The sequence below is a fragment of the Somniosus microcephalus genome, unplaced genomic scaffold, assembly GCF_052327205.1.
Source record: "Somniosus microcephalus isolate GS21.2 unplaced genomic scaffold, FLI_Smic_1.0 unresolved_chr8, whole genome shotgun sequence".
Taxonomy (NCBI): domain Eukaryota; kingdom Metazoa; phylum Chordata; class Chondrichthyes; order Squaliformes; family Somniosidae; genus Somniosus; species Somniosus microcephalus.
This window is the reverse complement of record NW_028225186.1, coordinates 45,964,332-45,977,909: the sequence shown is the minus strand read 5'-3', so window position 1 is coordinate 45,977,909 and position 13,578 is coordinate 45,964,332. Positions and strand designations below refer to the sequence as shown.

The 13,578-nt window shown below is 47.9% G+C and overlaps 3 non-coding genes across 3 annotated transcripts; 2 read left to right on the top strand and 1 right to left on the bottom strand.

Annotated features, from left to right (window-relative positions):
- Positions 1–4,183: 4,183 nt before the first annotated feature.
- Positions 4,184–4,265, bottom strand: trnas-cga (transfer RNA serine (anticodon CGA)). The gene has a single exon. It is a non-coding gene; the product is annotated as a tRNA-Ser (tRNA).
- Positions 4,266–6,498: 2,233 nt separating this feature from the next.
- On the top strand, positions 6,499–6,592 carry trnar-ucu (transfer RNA arginine (anticodon UCU)). The gene is made up of 2 exons: positions 6,499–6,535; positions 6,557–6,592. It is a non-coding gene; the product is annotated as a tRNA-Arg (tRNA).
- A 2,732-nt stretch (positions 6,593–9,324) lies between these two features.
- On the top strand, positions 9,325–9,395 carry trnag-gcc (transfer RNA glycine (anticodon GCC)). Its single transcript has one exon. It is a non-coding gene; the product is annotated as a tRNA-Gly (tRNA).
- The last annotated feature ends 4,183 nt before the right edge of the window (positions 9,396–13,578 follow it).

The window sequence follows — 13,578 nt, the reverse complement described above, 5'->3', positions numbered from 1 at the left end:
CGACTACCGGGTAGTTTATTCACAGTGGCAGAAGGTGGGTAGTAGTGTTCCACAAGTATCAGAGCTGGAGCCACTGCTGTTCGCAATTTATATTAACGATTTAGACTTAGTAATCAGAAACACAATTTATAAATTTGCAGATGACACCAAATTGGGGGGGATAGTCAATACTGGGGAGGACTGCAACAAGTTACAGGAGGACATTAATAAACTTGCAGAATGGGCATAGCATTGGCAAATGAATTTGAACACAAATAAGTGTGACATATTTCATTATGCTAGGAAGAATAGGGAGGTCACTTTAAAAGATCTTTAAAATTATGAAAGGTTTTGATAGAGTGGATACAGAGAGAATGATTCCACTTGTGGGGAAGAGCATAACTAGAGGCCATCAATATAAGATAGTCAGCAAGAAATCCAATCGGGAATTCAGCAGAAACATCTTTACCCAGAGAGTGGTGAGAATGTGGAACTCGCTACCACAGGGAGTGGTTGAAGCGAATAGTTTAGATGCATTTTAGAGGAGGCTAGGTAAGCACATGTGGGAGAAGTGAATAGAGGGTTATGCTGATAGATTTGGATGAGGAAAGACTGGAGGAGGCTCGAGTGAAGCATAAACGGCGGCATGGACTGGTTGGACCGAACGGTCTGTTTCTGGCGGTATGTTAATAATGAGTGATTAAACCCCGGGATTGTATTTATTTCAGTTCTATTCTTTGCACTCCAAACCAATCAGCAGCTGTGAACCGTTCACTGATTGAAATACGAGAAGTCCCGATGGATCTGGAATTGTTCATTTAATGTTGGAAACGCTCCGCAGGTCATAACTCAGGATTTCCAGCTTTGCTTCAAAGTATTGCAGGTCCCGTGTGAGTTTCCATCCAAACTTTTCAACAAATAACAAAATCAAGAAACTACCCACTCTACCAAAAATCAAATGGCCCGTACGGGGATCGAACCCACGACCTTGGCGTTATTTGCACCACGCTCTAACCAACTGAGCTAACCGGCCATTGGGTTTGGTGCATGTGTATAAGCTTATATTTTCGAGACTCTAGCTGACGATTTCCTGCATTAATCTTTCAGCATACACCTGCAGTTGTCAATCATACACTATCCTATCGGCAAATACTGTACATATGGCACTGTGTGCCACACATGACAACAGCCAACACAAGTGCCAGGCAATGGCCAGCTCCAACAAGCGAAAGTCTAACCATCGCCCCTTCACATTCAACAGCAAGACCATCACCGAATCAGCTACCACCATCATCAACAACAACTTGCATTTATATAGCACCATTAACGTAGTAAAACGTCCCAAGGCGCTGCACAGGAGTATTTTCAGACAAAACATTTGACACCAATCCACATAAGGAGAAATTCGGGCAGGTGACCAAAAGCTTGGTCAAAGAGATAGGTTATAAGGAGCATCTTAAAGGAGGAAAGAGAGGTGGACAGGTTTAGGCAGGGAATTCCAAAGCTTAGGGCAACAGGAAGGTTGAGCGATTATATTCAGGGATGCTCAAGAGGGCTGGATTAGAGGAGCACAGATATCTCAGGGGGTTGTGGGGCTGAAGGAGATTACAGAGATAGGGAGGGGCGAGGCCATGGAGGGAACAGAAAAGCAAAATATTATTAAAATGGAGAGAGACTACAGAATGCTGCGGTTAAGAGGGATCTGGGTGTCCTCGTACATGAAACACAAAAAGTTAGCATGCAGTAATTAAGTAGGCAAATGGAATGTGGGCCTTTATTGCAAGGGGCATGGAGTATAAAAGTAGAGAAGTCTTGCTACAACTGTACAGGTGAGGCCACGCCTAGAGTACTGCATACATTTTTGTTCTCCTTATTTAAGGAGGGATATACTTGCATTGGAGACAGTTCAGAGAAGGTTCTCTAGGTTGATTCCTGGGATGAAGGGATTGTCTTATGAGGAAAGGTTGAGCAGGTTGGGCCTATACTCATTGGGGGTTAGAAGAATGAGAGGTGAGCTTATTGGAACATATCAGATTCTGAGGGGGCTTGACAGGGTAGATGCTGAGAGGCTGTTTTCCCTCATGGGGGATTCTAGAATCAGGTGGCATAGTTTCAGAATAAGGGTTTGTCCATTTAAGACGCAGATGAGGAGGAATTTCTTCTCTCAGAGGGTTGTGAATCTTTGGAATTATCTACCCCAGAGAGCTGTGGAGCCTGAATCATTGATTATATTCAAGGCTGAGATAGACAGATTGTTGAACTATTGGAGCGTCAAGGGTTATGGGGGAACAGGCAGAAAAGTGGAGTTAAGGCCAAGATCAGATCAGCCATGACCTTATTGAATGGTGGAGCAGGCTCGAGGGGCCGAATGGCCTACTCCTGCTCCTATTTCTTATGTTCTTATGTTCTTATAAGGGCAGCAGGTGCATGGGAACACCATCACCTCCAAGTTCCCCTCCAAGTTACACACCATCCCGACGTGAAAATATATCACCATAACTTCATCGTCGCTAGGTCAAAATCCTGGAAATCCCTCCCTAACAGTACTATTGGAGTGCCTTCACCTCATTGACTGCAGCGGGTCAAGAGGGCTTCTCACTACCACCTTCTCAAGGGCAATTAGTGATGGGCAATTAATGCTGGCCTTGCCAGCGATGCCCAAGTCCTAGGAACAAATTACATTAAATTAAAATCGTCACGACTGGATGTGGCAGGATTGCAGAGCTTTGATCTGATCCGTTGGTTGTTGGATCGCTTCGCTCTGTCTACACATGCTGTTTCCATAGCTTAGCATGTGTGTAGTCCTGTGTTGTAGCTTCATGAGGTTGGCAGCTCATTTTCAGTACGCCTGGTGCTGCTCCTGAAATGCTCTTCTACACTCCTCATTGAACTAGGGTTGGTCCCCTGTCTTGATGCTAATGGTAGGGTGAGGGATATGCCGGTCCATAAGGTTACAGATTGTGGTGGAATACAATTCCAAAACTGAGGCCCCCTCTGCCCTCTCGGGTGGACATAAACGATCCCATGGCACTATTGGAAGAAGAGCAGGGGATGATGAGGTTTACCCCGGTGTCCTGTAGCCAATATTTATCCTCAAATCAACATCACTAAAACAGGTGATCCTCGATTATCACATTGTGGGAGCTTGCTGTGCACAAATTGGCTGCTGCTGTTTTTCCTACATTACAACAGTGACTACAGCTACAACTACAACTACATTGCCTGTAAAGCGCTTTGAGACGTCCTCAGGTGAAAGGCGCTGTAGAAATCAGAGTCTTTCTTTTACAGCCTTCGAAGTCACAGAATCACAGAAACCCCACAGTGCAGATAGAGGCCATTTCGGCCCATCGAGCCTGCACCGACACATATCCCACCCGATCCCCGTAACCCCTGCACCAACACATATCCCACCCTATCCCCGTAACCCCACGTATTTAATCCACCTAACACTAAGGGTTAATTTATCATAGCCAATCAACCTAACCCGCACATCTTTGGACTGTGGGAGGAAACCGGAGCACTGACAACTGACAAAAACCAAAAATCAACATAAATTGAATTTAACAGCAAAAGGAGTTAAGGCAGGCCGGTTAGTTCAGTAGGTTAGAGCGTGGTGCTAATAACGCCAAGGCCGCGGGTTCGATCCCCGTACGGGCCATTTACTTTTTGATGCTGTGGGTAGTTTCTTAATTTTGCTATTTGCTGAAAAGATTGGAGCTGTCATACTTTGAAGCAAAGCTACAAAACCTTAGTTCTGCCGAGAACTCAAGGAACTGGAAGGTTGACCTTGTGTCTATCTGTCCACAGATGGCGCTGATGGATAAGGCGTCAGACTTCGGTATTAATTTTGAGGTTATCAGAATATTGCAGGTTCGAGTCCTGCCACGGTCTTTTTACACACTTTTTAATTCGTGTTCAGTTTTATAAAACCAAACCGTGTTCCCACTTACTAGCTGAAGGTGATTCCCTACCAAACACTGCAGGGCTCTTTATTAATTAGTATTTTTGATGCTGCTTTGTGTGTGTATTGCTCACTAGTTCCCAACAAATCCACAATATCTAATTGATGCTGATAAATTATTAGTGTTTCAATTGGAACTTTGGGTTAATCAGTGTAATAAAGTGCAGTGGAGGGAATTCTGATCAATTTCGGGGCCAGTGATCGCCACAGGGAGCCGATGAAATAAAAAAATTGCATCAAAGTCGCTGCGCGCAGGGTTCGAACCTGCGCGGAGAAACCCCATTGGATTTCGAGTCCAACGCCTTAACCACTCGGCCATCGCAGCTGCACGTTAACAGTGAGAAAATGCTTCCTACTGTGAGTGAGTCAGGAACTAGCTCAGAGAAGACAGGTCATAAATACTCACCGATAAATCCATCAGGGAATTCAGGATTAACATCTTTGGCCAAAGAGCGCTGAGAATGCAGTAGTTGAGGCGAATACTACAGATGCATTTAAGAGGAAGGGAGAAAGGAATAGAAGGATATGCTGATAGGATTTTTTTAATTCGTTTATGGGATGTGGGTGCGCTGGCAAGGCTAGCATTAAATGCCCATCCCTAATTGCCCCTTGAGAAGGTGGTGGTGAGCCGCCTTCTTGAACCGCTGCAGTCCGTGTGGTGAAGGTGCTCCCACAGTGCTGTTAGGGAGGGAGTTCCAGGATTTTGACCCAGCGACGATGAAGGATCGGCAATATACTTCTAAGTCAGAATGGTGTGTGACTTGGAGGGGAACTTGGAGGTGGGGGTGTTCCCATGCGCCTGCTGCGCTTGTCCTTCTAGGTGGAAGAGGTTGCGTGTTTGGCAGGTGCTGCTGAAGAAGCCTTGGTGAGTTGCTGCAGTGCATCTTGTAGATGGTACACACTGCAGCCACGGTGCGCCGGTGGTGGAGGGAGTGAATGTTTAAGGTGGTGGATGGGGTGCCAATCAAGCGGGCTGCTTTGTCCTGGATGGTGTCGAACTTCTTGAGTGTTGTTGGAGCTGCACTCATCCAGGCAAGTGGAGAGTATTCCATCACACTCCTTACTTGTGCCTTGTAGATGGTAGAAAGGCTTTGGGGAGTCAGGAGGTGAGACACCCGACGCAGAATGCCGAGCCTCTGACCTTCTCTTGTTGTCACAGTATTTATGTTCAATGGTAACCCCCAGGATGTTGGTGGTCAGCTCCTTTGTTCATGTTGGACCAAGGTTTTAATGAAGTCGGGAGCCGAGTGCTCTTGGCAGAACCCAAGCCGGCATCAATGAGCAGGTTATTGGTCAGTAAGTGCCACTTTACAGCACTGTGGATGAAACCTTCCATCACTTTGCTGATGATTGAGAGTAGAGAGTAGACTGATGGGGTGGTAATTGGCTGGATTGGATTTGTCCTGCTTTTTGTGGACAGGACATACCTGGGCAGTCTTCCACATTGTTGGATAGATGCCAGTGTTGTAGCTGTACTAGAACAGCTTGGCTGGAGCACAAGTCTTCAGAATGATAGCCGGGGTGTTGTCAGGGCCCAGAGCCATTGCTGTATCCAGTGTGCTCAGCCTTTTCTTGATATCACGTGGAGTGAATCGAATTGGCTGAAGGCTGGCTTCTGTGATGGTGGGGACCTCAGGAGGAGGCTGATATGGATCAGGCCAGGTGGTCCATCCAGCTTCATTTTTATTATTTTGTTTCATAGCGGTTTGTTACAACTGAGTGGCTTGCTAGGCCATTTCAGAGGGCAGTTAAGAATCAACCACATTGCTATGGGACTGGAGTCACACAAAGGACAGACCAGGTAAGGACGGCAGATTTCTTTCCCTGAAAGACATTAGTGAACCAGATGGATTTTTACGACAATCCGATAGTTTCATGGTTACCATTACTGATTCTAGTTTTATTTGGGGGGTGAGGAGAAATAGAGAAGGAGGAGCCTCGTGTGGAGACCAGTTCATGCAAATGGACTGTTTCTGTGGGGCAGACTCTATAATATTATGTAACACCCGTTTTAATCAGACACAGAATGATCCGGGACTGACAGCACATCCCTTTTAAACAGACACAGAATGACCAGGGACCTACAGCACATCCCTTTTAAACAGACACAGAATGATCCGGGACTGACAGCACATCCCTTTTAAACAGACACAGAATGATCCGGGACTGACAGCACATCCCTTTTAAACAGACACAGGATAATCCGGGACTGAAAGCATGTCCCTTTTAAACAGACACAGAATGACCCGGGACTGACAGCACATCCCTTTTAAACAGACACAGAATAATCCGGGACTGACAGCATGTCCCTTTTAAACAGACACAGAATAAACCGGGACTGACAGCATGTCCCTTTTAAACAGACACAGAATAAACCGGGACTGACAGCATGTCCCTTTTAAACAGACACAGAATGATCCGGGACTGAAAGTAGACCCCTTTTAAACAGACATGGAATGCTGCCTGACCTGCAGAGTGTTTCCAGCATTTCATCTGTTTATATTTCAGATTTCCAGCATCAACACTATTTTGCTTTTGTAATAAAATTTTACGTAATTGGCTCTGTGGCGCAATGGATAGCGCATTGGACTTCTAGGTGGTATAGCAGATTAAGGCATTCAAAGGTTGTGGGTTCGAGTCCCACCAGAGTCGGATTTTGGGTCAGGGTTCGGTGGTTCCTCCACTGACGGTACATTTTGCAGTAAATCGGTAGTTCAGAGAAGGGAAACTACCGCCCCGACACTTTCCCTCTGAGTACTCTCAACCCCTGAGTCAGTTACACAGGAGCAGGAGGAGGCCATTCAGTCCCATGGCCGTTTTACATAGGAACAGGAGGAGACCATTCAGTCCCATGACCCTTTTACACAGGAACAGGAGGAGGCCATTCAGCCCCTTTAGCCTGTTATACAGGAACAGGAGGAGGCCATTCAGCCCCTCGAGCCTGTTACACAGGGAAAAGAGGAGGCCTTTAACGCCTCGAGCCTGTTGCATTGGACAGGAGGAAGCCGTTCAGCGATACAAGATCTGTACAAGAACAGTAGAACTCCATTCAGCCCCTCGAACCTGTTACATAGGATGAAGAGGTGGCAAATCAGACCCATGATCCAGTTATAAAGGAACAGGAGGAGGCAATTCAGACCCACGAGTCTGTTTCACAGGAACAGCAGGAGGCCATTCAGCCCCTCAAACCTGCCACACATGAACAGGAGGAGGACATTCAGTCCCTCAAGCCTGCTACACTGGAACAGGAGGAGGCAATTCAGACACACGAGTCTGTTATACGGGAACAGGAGGAGGCCATTTAGCCCCTCGAGCCTGTTATACATGCACAGGAGGATGCCATTCAGCCCCTCGAGCCTGTTACACAGTAACAGGAGGAGGCCATTCAGCCCCTCAAGCCTGTTACACAGGAACAAGAGGAGACAATTCAGACACACGAGCCTGTTATACAGGAACAGGAGGAGGCTATTCAGCCTGTCGAGCGTGTTATACAGGAAAAGGAGGAAGCCATTCAGCCCCTCAAGCCTGTTAGACAGGAACAGGAGGAGGCCATTCAGCCTCTCGAGCCGGTTACACAGGAATAGGAGGAGGCCATTCAGCCCCTCAAGCCCGTTATACATGAACAGGAGGAGGCCATTCAGCACCTCGAGCCTGTTATACATGCAGAGGAGGATGCCATTCAGCCCCTTGAGCCTGTTACACAGGAACAGGAGGAGGCCATTCAGCCCCTTGAGTCTGTTATACAGGAACAGGAGGAGGCCATTCAGCCCTTCGAGTCTGTTATAAAGGAACAGGAGGAGGCCAATCAGCTCCTCGGGTATGTTACACATAAACAGGAAGAGGCCATTCAGCCCATCGAGCCTATCATACAGGAACAGGAGGAGGCCATTCTGCCCCTCGAGCCTGTTATGCAGGAACAGGAGGAGGCTATTCAGCCTGTTAAGCCTGTTATGCAGGAAAAGGAGGAAGCCATTCAGCCCCTCAAGCCTGTTACACAGGAACAGGAGGAGGCCATTCAGCCCCTTGAGTCTGTTACACATAAATAGGAAGAGGCCATTCAGCCCATCGAGCCTATCATACAGGAACAGGAGGAGGCCATTCAGCCCCTCGAGCCTGTTATGCAGGAACAGGAGGAGGCTATTCAGCCTGTTAAGCCTGTTATGCTGGAAAAGGAGGAAGCCATTCAGCCCCTCAAGCCTGTTACACAGGAACAGGAGGAGGCCATTCAGCCCCTCGAGTCTGTTACACATAAATAGGAAGAGGCCATTCAGCCCCACAAGCCTGTTATACAGGAACTGGAGGAGGCCAATCAGCCCCTCGAGTCTGTATCACTGGAACAGGAGGAGGCCATTCAGCCCCTCGAGCCTGTTATGCAGGAACAGGAGGAGGCCATTCAGCCCCTCGAGCCTGTTATGCAGGAACAGGAGGAGGCTATTCAGCCTGTTAAGCCTGTTATGCAGGAAAAGGAGGAAGCCATTCAGCCCCTCAAGCCTGTTACACAGGAACATCATGGGCAAGGAAACCTCCTGCTGATTACCACCTACCACCCTCCCTCAGCTGATGAATCAGTACTCCTCCATGTTGAACACCACTTGGAAGAAGCACTGAAGGCAGCAAGGGCACAGAATGTACTCTGGGTGGGGGGCCTCAATGCCCATCACCAAGAGTGGCTCGGTAGCAGCACTACTGACCGAGTTGTTCGAGTCCTGAAGGATATGGCTGCCAGTCTGGGCCTGCGGCAGGTGGTGAGGGAACCAACACGAGGGGAAAACCTACTTGACCTCCTCCTGACCAATCTACCTGTCACAGATGCAAAACAGTTCAAAACGTATTCATTGGCTGTAAAGCACTTTAGGATGTCCTGAGGTCGTGAAAGCCCTGTAGAAATGCAAGTCCTTCTTTTACAGCCTTCAAAGACAAAGTGACTTAGCTGGCAAAGACCAGAAACAGGGCCGGTACTATAGATGAGCCTTATAGATGGGCCGGTTAGCTCAGTTGCTTAGAGCGTGGTGCTAATAATGCCAAGGTCGCGGGTTCGATCCCCGTACGGGCTATTTATTTTTCGAGGGAAGGTTAGTTTCTTAATTTTGTAATTTTTGAGCAGTTTAAAAGTTTAAAAAGTTTGGAAGGAAACTCACCCGGGACCTACAAAGCTGCAAAATCTTAGTTCTACCGAGAGCTCATGGACCTGTAAGGTTAACCCTGTGTTTTGCTGTCCACAGATGTTCCCTGACCAGTGGAGTGTTTCCAACATTTAATGAACAATTTCAGATCCAGCATCTGCTGCATTTCGCTTTTTATTTTACCGCAGTGTCCTCGCTTCTATTAACAAAAGTCAAAAATAAATTGTAGCTACTGGAAAATGGGTTTTATTGTCACTGTCAGCATTGGTGGTTCAGGGGTAGAATTCTCGCCTGCCACGCGGGAGACCCGGGTTCGATTCCCGGCCAATGCAGGTTAAAATTTTTAACAATTTATTTCAGAGCAAACACATCACATGAAACATTAATAATAAATTAGCTGTTCCTGTGTAACTGGATCAAGGGAATGAATGGCCTCCACCTGTTCCTGTGTAACAGGCTTGAGGGGCTGAATGTCCTCCTGTTCCATTGTAACAGGCTCGAGGGGCTGAATGGCCTCCTGTTCCAGTGTAACAGGCTTGAGGGGCTGAATGGCCTCCTCCTGTTCCTGTGCAACATGCTCGAGGGGCTGAATGGCCTCCTCCTGTTCCTGTGTAACATGCTCGAGGGGCTGAATGGCCTCCTCCTGTGTAACAGGCTCGAGGGGCTGAATGGCCTCCTGTTCCAGTGTAACGGGCTCGAGGGACTGAATGGCCTCCTCCTGTTCCTGTTTGACAGGCTCAAGGGGCTGAATGGCCTCCTCCTGTTCCTGTTTGACAGGCTCGATGGGCTGAATGGCCTCCTCCTGTTCCGGTTTGACAGGCTCGAGGGGCTGAATGGCCTCCCCCTGTTCCTGTTCGACAGGCTCAAGGGGCTGAATGGTCTCCTCCTGTCCCGGTTTGACAGGTTCGAGGGGCTGAATGGCCTCCTCCTGTTCCGGTTTGACAGGCTCGAGGGGCTGAATGGACTCCTCCTGTCCCGGTTTGACAGGCTCGAGGGGCTGAATGGACTCCTCCTGTTCCGGTTTGACAGGCTAGAGGGACTGAATGGCCTCCTCCTGTTCCGGTTTGACAGGCTCGAGGGGCTGAATGGCCTCCTCCTGTTCCTGTTCGACAGGCTCAAGGGGCTGAATGGCCTCCTCCTGTTCCGGTTTGACAGGCTCGAGGGGCTGAATGGCCTCCTCCTGTTCCTGTTCGACAGGCTCAAGGGGCTGAATGGCCTCCTCCTGTTCCTATTGAACCATGTTTCAGGCACTAATGTGGCTGATGTTCCGATTGTGCCCTCTGCTGTCCCGGCGCAGAAAGAAACACAGTGCCCGTGTATAAAACCCAAAGTCCTTGTACTTTCTTTCTTTCTTTGAATCTTTCTTTCATTTCTTCCTTTTCTGTGCCATATGCTCCTTATTCTATTGTTGCTTAGTGATATATGTGTTCATATTTGCCGGTTTCAGCATGTTCATTGCTTCTGCTGCTTTGAATTGTGTCGAAAAAGTGAACTGAATTTCTCCACCTGTGTGAAGCATCCTCGTGTTCGAAGCTGTTTTGGTTTCAATCAAACAAACGCACAGATTACTCGAACTCGCTGAGACTTTCCTGGCCAGTATTTGTTTCTTGCTTCCTTGCATTTGGAAAGGCCCAGGCTTCATCCCCGGCCTGTGCTGAGGGAGCTGACCTGAGCCTGGGCAGCGGTTACAATTGGTGTCTGTGGCCCTGTGTTAGGGAGAGGGTGAATGAGCCTGGCTTCTTGTCCACTCGCCCTGCTGGCTATGGGCAATGGCTGAGCAGAGGACCAGTTGTGATGGGTTTCAGCAGGAGGGGAGAGGTGGAGAAGGGAAGTTGTAAAGATAAAGAAAGGGCCTCCCAGCTGTTACAGCTGCTGCTGCCCACAGTAGGCAGTTTGGACAGTGGGTTACCACAGCCCATGACACACACGAGCCAATCCAGCCTCCTCGTGGACTGCCTTCACTTACACTTCTCCTTTTTAAGATGAAACTGTCATTTCATTCATGTGATGTCTAAACCACATCCCCTCTGATTGTCATTTCAAAACCATTGCACTTACAGTCTCAGCTCAACATCGGCAAACCCCAGCAGCAAGCAGGTGAGATTTACAATCTCTTAATGATCAATGACCTTTCACAGGAACGTGTCAAATCAGTGCTATGTTGTTAAAGTCAACACAGGATGTCAAGGTCTTAGAGAGGGTGCAGAGGAGATTTACCAGAATGGTACCAGGGATGAGGGAATTCAATTATGTGGAGAGACTGGAGAAGCTGGGATTGTTCTCCTTAGAGCAGAGAGGGTTAAGAGGAGATTTGATAGAGATGTTCAAAATTATGAATAGTTTTGATAGCATAAATAAGAAGAAAGTGTTTCCACTGGCAGAAGTTTCGGTAACCAGAGGACGCAGATTTATGGTGATTGGCAAAAGAACCAGAGGTGAGATGAGGAAACATTTTTTTTAAGCAGCAAGTTGTTGTGATCTGGAATGCGCTGCCTGAAAGGGCGGTGGAAGCAGATTCAATAGTGACTTTCAAAAGGCAGTTGAATAAATACTTGAAGGAAAAACATTACAGGGCTATGGGGAAAGGGCAGGTGAATGAAATTAATTGCAGAGCTCTTTCAAAGCGCCGGCGCAGGGCTATGGGGAGAGAGTGGGGCACTGGGATTTATTTGGGATTGATACAGGTCTATGGGGTGTGAGTGGGGCAGTGTGATTAGTTTGGGATTGATTCACGGCTATGGGGTGAGAGCGGGGCAGTGGGATTAGTTTGTGATTGATACAGGTCTATGGGGTGTGAGCGGGGCAGTGGAATTAGTTTGGGATTGATTCAGGGCTATGGGGTGAGAGCGGGGCAGTGGGATTAGTTTGTGATTGATACAGGTCTATGGGGTGTGAGCGGGGCAGTGGGATTAGTTTGGGATTGATTCAGGGCTATGGGGTGAGAGCGGGGCAGTGGGATTAGTTTGTGATTGATACAGGTCTATGGGGTGTGAGCGGGGCAGTGGGATTAGTTTGGGATTGATTCAGGGCTATGGGGTGAGAGTGGGGCAGTGGGATTAGTTTGTGATTGATACAGGTCTATGGGGTGTGAGCGGGGCAATGGGATTAGTTTGGGGATTGATACAGGGCTATGGGGAGATAGCGGGTCAGTGGGATTAGTTTGGGATTGTTACAGGGCTTTGGGGAGAGAGCGGGACAGTGGGATTAGTTTGGGATTGTTACAGGGCTTTGGGGAGAGAGTGGGGCAGTGGGATTAGTTTGCGATTGATACAGGTCTATGGGGAGATAGTGGGTCAGTGGGTTTAGTTTAGTATTGCTGTGGCAAAGACCCAGAATTAACACAGTGGGCCGAATGGTCTCCTCTGCTCTGTAAATATCTATTGTTGGAGCTCCTCGGCAGCTTTTAACACACCATTTGGTGTACATTTCCTCTCCATATTCTTCTCTAAATGTTCACTGACGGTTCCTTCACAGCTACCCAGGCTCCCTGTTTTTCGTGTTAGCAGCAAATGTCGATACGTCTGCCTCCTGTACCCAAGTCCAGATTGTTGAAATGGCAAGAAGGGCAACGGTCGCAGCAGTGATGCAGGGGGGCCAACTCTTTACATCGTCCAGTCAAAAAAACACCCAATAACTACCGCACTCTGCTTCTGCCTTTTAACCAGCTTCCTGGTTTCTAGAACGGTTTCTAGTTGAGTATTAATTTTATCCCATATAAGGACATAGAAACATAGAAACATAGAAGATAGGAGCAGGAGTAGGCCATTCGGCCCCTCGAGCCTGCTCCGCCATTCAATGCGATCATGGCTGATCATCCAAATTCAGTACCCAGTCCCTGTTTTCTCCCCATACCCCTTGATCCCTTTAGCCTTAAGAAATATATCCAACTCCTTCTTGAATATATTTAATGAACTGGCCTCTACTGCCTTCTGTGGTAGAGAATTCCACAGGTTCACCACTCTCTGGGTGAAGAAATTCCTCCTCATCTCAGTCCTAAATGGCTTACCACTTATCCTTAGACTGTGACCCCTGGTTCTTGACTCCCCGGCCATCGAGAACATCCTTCCTGCATCTGGTCTGTCCAGTCCTGTCAGAATTTTATAAGTTTCAATGAGATCCCCTCTCATTCTTCTAAACTCCAGCGAGTATAAGCCCAATCGACCCAATCTCTCCTCATACGTCATTCCTGCCATCCCAGGTATCAGCCTGGTGAATCTTCGCTGAACTCCTTCCATGGCAAGAACATCCTTCCTCAGATAAGGCGACCAAAACTGCACACAATACTCACGATGTGGTCTCACCAAGACCCTGTACAACTGCAGCAAGACATCCTTGTTCCTGTACTCAAACCCTCTCGCTACGAAGGCCAACATACCATTTGCCTTCTTAACTGCCTGCTGCACCTGCATGCTTACCTTCAGCGACTGCTGTACAAGGACACCCAGGTCTCATTGCACTTCCCCTTCTCCCAATCTATTGCTATTCAGATAATAATCTGCCTTTCTGTTTTTGACA